This window comes from Canis lupus, chromosome 15 (genome assembly GCF_048164855.1).
Source record: "Canis lupus baileyi chromosome 15, mCanLup2.hap1, whole genome shotgun sequence".
In the NCBI taxonomy this organism is placed as follows: domain Eukaryota; kingdom Metazoa; phylum Chordata; class Mammalia; order Carnivora; family Canidae; genus Canis; species Canis lupus.
This window is the reverse complement of record NC_132852.1, coordinates 39,769,490-39,775,924: the sequence shown is the minus strand read 5'-3', so window position 1 is coordinate 39,775,924 and position 6,435 is coordinate 39,769,490.

Here is a 6,435-nt window from a genome sequence, read left to right as displayed (position 1 = left end):
AGCGCCCTCTGTCCTGCAGGCTGCACTGCATGGCGTGGACCCGCGGCGGGACGGGGTGCCAGGGCGTCGTGGTGGCCCACCCGGCAGGCCTCAGGGGCCCTGCTCTGACAAGCTGAGGCCTGTGGAGAAACGGGAATCAGACAAGGAGTCTCGGAGCCTGGACATACCCTCAAGCCGTGAAGTGTTCTGGGTAATTTTTCTGGCTTAGAATATTTCCCTACATGTCTATTGGCCACTTGTATTTCTTATTTTGTACATTTTTAGTTTACTTTTTTTTTTAATTTATCCATCTTCTCAGACATTTGTCCCTTTTGTATACTTAGAATATTAACTTATACATGTTGTGTTTTGTTCAGTTGTTGTTAACCTCCTAAACTTTTAGAAAGTGTTTTTTTATATAAAAGTTTTAAAATTTCATGTGGTTAAATCGGTGCATTTTCCTTTATGGTTTCTTCATTTGTTTATACTACAAAAAGTTTTTTTCTTCCTCCAGTTCAGAAAAATCGCCCTGTATTTTCTTACATGGGCTTTTTCAGTTCTATTACAGTTTAGAGGTTAAGAGCCCAGATTCTGAGTCTGAAGAAGGTGAGGCTGACTCCTTACTGCCCTTCTCTGGCTTTGAGACTATTCCATCCTCCTGTTTCCTCACTCGCTGTGAGCCTCACTCAAAACTCCAGCGCCAGGAGTACTGCCCCAGTTATGCTGATGGGAAACTTGACATTTAGAAGGGCGAGATTATGATGCAGAGATTTTCAGTAAATGGAAACTGAAAGGATACAGATTTTGCTCTTCCTAATTTCACTTACAATCTACCAATTCACACAAAACATTACCATTTTATTCCTTTACAATAATATTATAGGAAGCTTTTTTTTTTTTTTTTTTTGAGATGTTTGCAGCTATCAGCAAAAGAGAAAATGTTGTGCATTCTTACTTACAGACACATTTCCTAGCCTTGGTATTTAAAGTACTTGTTGGCTTTGGCTGCTATTCAGAATCTATGATATCTTCTGAGGCCTTAACTATAATGTGTGGCCTCTTTCAAACACAGTACTAAATGCCTGGGCTTGGCGGACAATCTCTCTAGTGGGCCCTACAAAGGTCAAGGGATCCAGAGCGAGACTAGAAGAGATCTTCTGCTTGATTAGTAGCTCTTAGTAGGTTTCTCTCTCCATCCGAAATGAAATAAATATGTTGTAAGGAAGTGACAGGAACATGTCACTCCCCCACTGTTACTTGAAGCAAGAACTATCTGTAGATGATGTGGGTTCAGTTCAGGGTATTTTTTCATTTTCATTTAATCTGATTAGAAACAGCTGGAGATCAGAATGACTGCATAATGTCTCCAGTGATGCAGAGGGAAAGAATGTTCACAGTGACATAAACACAAGTTACCATCCTGGCTTGATTCACACAGGAAAACAATTCGCATCGCTTCAATGACAAACCCCAGACGTCTTGTCCTTTCAGTGTTCATCTTTATGTCTGTCCAGATAAATAATGTCCCAACCCTCCCCTCCGTGGCTGCCAAACGTGCTAATCATCACATAATTAACATGCGTTTGGCTTTTGCAAAGGGTTTTTAAAAGTATTTATATTAATATAAGATTCTTAAAATCAATAGTAATTATTTTCACTATTTAATCATAAGCAAATGGGGGAGAATTTTCTCTAGACAGAGAGAGGAATCAGACGTTGAAGGAGCCCTGAAGAAACGTGCTCCTGGGAGAGCAGAACCCCACCCCCACCACAACCCAAGCAGCTTCCAGCCCCTTTCCTGGGGATCTTCTTCCCAGGCAGGGGCCCAACTCTATCCTCAGATCCTTGATTGAGTTCAAGACTAGTTTCACTGAGAAGTTGTAGGACTTTTCGCTAATCTTTTCTATTCTTCATTGCATAATGTAGACAATTAAATCAAAATTTTAAGTGTCAACTTCACAGAGCCGCTGGCAGAATAAATAGTACAGCTTCTGTATCATGTTTTTTTTAAAGATTTTATTTATTTATTCATGAGAGAACAGAGAGAGAGAGAGGCAGAGACCCAGGCAGAGGGAGAAGCAGGCTCCACGCAGGGAGCCCGACGTGGGACTCAATCCCGGGACCCCAGGATCACGCCCTGGGCTGAGGGCAGGCACTTTAACTGCTGGGCCACCCAGGTGTCCCATGAATCATGTTTTAAATAAAGCAAGTTGCCCAATGACGAAAACTAATAATACTTAGTTTTGAAATGTGAAAATACAGAAAAGAAAGAAGGTAAAAGAGAGAGAAAAAGTCGTCTATGATCTTCCCACCTCTCACAACCACTATTAACATTTTGTCACGTGTTGATCTAGTATACAGTACTTTATTCTCTCTTTCTCCTTCCTCTGTCCTCCCCATCTCATTCAGAGGTTGCCTCATTTATTTTCTCTCCCAAATAAGAGAGAGAGGTGAGAAGGGAAATGGGTACAATGGGACCCACACTCTGGAAACCTTGTTGGGGTTACTAACTTGCCATGGCCTTGGATCTCCACATACCATGTCTTCCCAGCCCCACTAGACCTAGAATGTTTATTAGCTTACTTCGGAAGTATCTACAACTATCTCAGTAGAGGTGAGCAGGGATGGGATAAAGCATGGAAGCATGTGGACAGGATACAGAAGGACCAAGTTTTCATGGCTACTTGACCCCGGCCCTACAAATTCCAGGTGCTGCATCTAACCCTACCTATCACCCCTCCAGGGGCTCTTCTTTTGTCATAGCCAGATTGTCTTAAAATTCTTTTCCTCTTGGCATGGCAAAGACAGTTAAAGCTCACCAAACATTTCATTTGCTCATCAACAATTCTAGCTTTTCTTCGGTTAGGCAAGGGTGTATGAGTAATCCCCTCTTCCCTTGCTGATGAGGAGGACTTGCGTTCTCTCCAGATGCTGCAGCTCCAAGACGGAATATTGAGGGATCATGTGTTGCAAAACCCTTGCCAGCTCATGTGGGACACATTGTGTGGGAGAGAAAAATAAATGTATTTTAAGCCCTTAAAATTTGGGGCTTATTATTGTAGCCCAACCTAGTACATTCTCATTAAAACAACTGGGGTCTCACTTGATGCTATACTTTGATGTTTTTATAACCTTAAAATAAGAATTTGAGCATGGAATTTCCTTATTTAAAAAGTAGAAGGGGCTGGCCATTAGCTAAATGATGACATACAAATGCTTTACCCTGGCCAGCTTGTCCTTGTGGGTTAATCTCCTGGTGTTATGCCCCCCAACCTATATCCTAAATTGTTGACACAGTTACTCCAATGCCATTCCTCAAGATGCCATTCCCTGACTATCCCAGTCCTTTAAATGTCACCAGATCTTTGTTAACGTTGTTTCTTTTTTTTTCGCTGGCTCTTGTGTTTCTCTATTTGGCATATCGTTACATACCCTATAAGATCCAGCTCAAATATATCTGTGAAGTTGAACACAACTCCACAAAGCCCTGTTGGCTCCTTCTTCCAAATTGCCACAGTGCTTGGTAAAGTCTCTCCTTCAGAAAGCCTCCTCCCGCGAAAATCACCTTCTGGGGAAAATTCTACTGAAGAGCCAGATCTCTATAGATGGTGTGATGGGCCCCAAATACACAATTTTCTGTAACAGACACATCTACCATTTTCAAATGGTCAGAGTGCTGTCAGCATGTCATGTTTCGCAGCTCTCGCTGTTGTGGCTCAGTGGTTAAAACTTTGTTGCCTACAGAACTAGATCTGGTCCCAGCTCTACTGCTTACCAGTCAAGTTGATGGGAGTTAGTGGGACAGTTAGGTAGTCAGGGCCAGGCCCAACGAGAAGATATGGAGTCGGGTCAGCTGAGACAAAACAGCACTGACATCCTGTTGTACAGCTTAGACAGGGCCACACCGACATTGTGTTTTGCAGCCTTTGCAGAAGTGACTTTTGCTAAATGTCCTAAAAAAGACAAGTAACCACAAAACATTTGTCACCATCACAGGCAGGAGGCAGTTAAGACATAAGCCCCAGATGTCAGCACAAACCATCATCCACACGTGGACACTAACCGAATAGGTAGACAGATACATGACCAAGCCCTGATGGCACGACTCCGCACACTCGGATTGCTTAGGAAAGTTCTGCAAAAGAGCTCCTAAAAATCTCTAAACTTAGACACTCCAATGACAACCCTCTCAGAGAGTTTTGTACTATTGATTGATAAAACTTTGCTTTGCTGCCCACCACTCTTCATCTGATCTACCTCTTCATTCTTCAAAGCAGCCTGACCAAGAACCACGGGCACTAAAGACATAGAATTCTTGCAACAAAGTCACCCTGAGCAAGTTGTTTAACTTATTTCCCCCATTTCCTCAGTAGAAAATGGGGGAAATACTAGACCAACCTTATTGGGTAAGGGTGTGAGGGTTGTGTGAGCTGATGCACATCAGACACCTAATAAGGGACCTGGTGCTCACTGCTACTCATCATTTTTCTCAAGCATTACCCTTGCCATGAGAGAAAGTGTGCAGGTATTAAAATGTTTTCCTCTTATTAATAGGGTCAGCTAGAATGAGAGCTGTCCCTGAGCTATCTGTGAACCCAATGCTCTCCTCAGTGCACTGAGAACCGAGCAGACTTAGCAGAGGCACTGTCAAATTAGGTGTCCAGACCCAAGTCACTTCTTGGCTGTGCAAATAGCAGGCATCTCAGAGCTTTTGACTCAATCTCTGGACAATGAAGATACCAATATGCCACACTGTATAAGTTTCTGACTTAACTGTGAAATCAATGTATAAAGAAAATAGAGGTGGAAGTTGTTTGGTTATGTGAAATTTGTGATTTAAAAAAAAGATGTACAGGGCACTTGGGTGATTCAGTTGGGTGTCCAACTCTTGGTTTCGGCAGGGGCCGCGATCTCAGGGGTGGTGGGATGGAGCCTCTTGGCGAGCTCACCAGGGAGTCTGCTTGAAGAATCTCTCCCTCTGCCCCCTCTGCCTCTGTGTGTGTTTTCTCTCTCCTTGTCTCAAATAAATAAATATTTAAAAAATAAATATATAAAATAAAAAAGACATATAATTATGTGTAGCCTACTAAGGAAAATAAGCCATGAATTACAAGAATGAAAGCTATGTGGGAAGTGGACTTAAATATTTTCTATGATAAACTGGTATAATTATTCTGTAAATGATTTTTTTAAAAAAAGCTTAAAATATTCCTTTGTTTGTTCATTCAATATTTTATTTATCATGATCCAGGCACTGTGTGAGGCACTTTCACATATTGTCTCATGTAATCTCATTCAATACGCCCACTAACTCCACGAAATGGTCAATTGTAGAGAGCAAGGTGGGGTCTCTCACGTCAAGCAGGGGCCTGTGCCAAGCAATGAGGTAGGCAGGTAAGGGTACTGCTCCTGGGAGGTGTCCTGGGGACCCAGGCCTGACCACACGCAGAACCAGAGGGGGTCTGCAGGAGCCCGAGACTGATTCAATCCCTTTATTACGGGAGGACCCGGGCAGCGAGCTGTCAGCCTCCTCAGACGTGACCCCTCTGTGTCTGACCACCCTAAAAAGGCAGCGGCTGCCAGGCTCTGGCGGTCCCTCTCCACGGTCTCCGACGGGAGAGCCCCGAGGCCCTGCCCTGCGGGAACAGCAGAAGCACCAGGTGCGGCCCGCCCCGGACCCACCGGACCGACTCTGGCTGTGGCCACTGCTTCTGCGACCTCGTTTGTCGTGTGACTTGCCTCCTGTTCGCTCTGCGTGCGCTGGAAGGAGCCGCGTTTAGTCACCTGGTGAGCTGCTGACTTTGGAATCTCGAACCTGCTCTATAATTATGGTCGACTTTGCTTTATTACCGAATGAAGCTGACCTTGTGGAAAGACACAACTCGTGTGCACCTTGGGAACGTGCTCAGGACAGCAATCTCTTCTCATGTTACAGAGGAAGAACCGAGGCTAGGCACTTAGCCACCTTTAGAAAAGTCATAGCCAGGGACACCTGGGTGGCTCAGCGGTTGAGGGCCTCCCTTTAGCCCAGGGCGTGATCCTGGAGTCCCGCGATGGAGTCGTGCATTGGGATCCCTGCATGGAGCCTGCTTCTCCCTCTGCCTCTTTCTCTGTGTGTCTCTCATGAATAAATAAGTAAAATCTTAAAAAAAAAAAAAAAAAAAAAAAAAAGGTCATAGCCAAAGGCAGAACTAATGCCTATAGTTTTTTTGTTGTTGTTGTTTTTATCCGTACTTAAGCAAGAGGTTGCTCCAAGATTATTCATGCACCTCCCTGCAGACACACTGTCAATAAGCGAAGAGCTCAAAGCAACAGTCATCTAGGTCGCCTTCCAAGCCATGTTAGCCCTCAGCTCACACCTAAACCGCGCACTCCTAAGGCAGAAACCAGAAACTAAAGGGTTTAGGAGGAGGCGATCAGCTTTCAATTACTTAGAGGATGTTCATTCAGATTGAG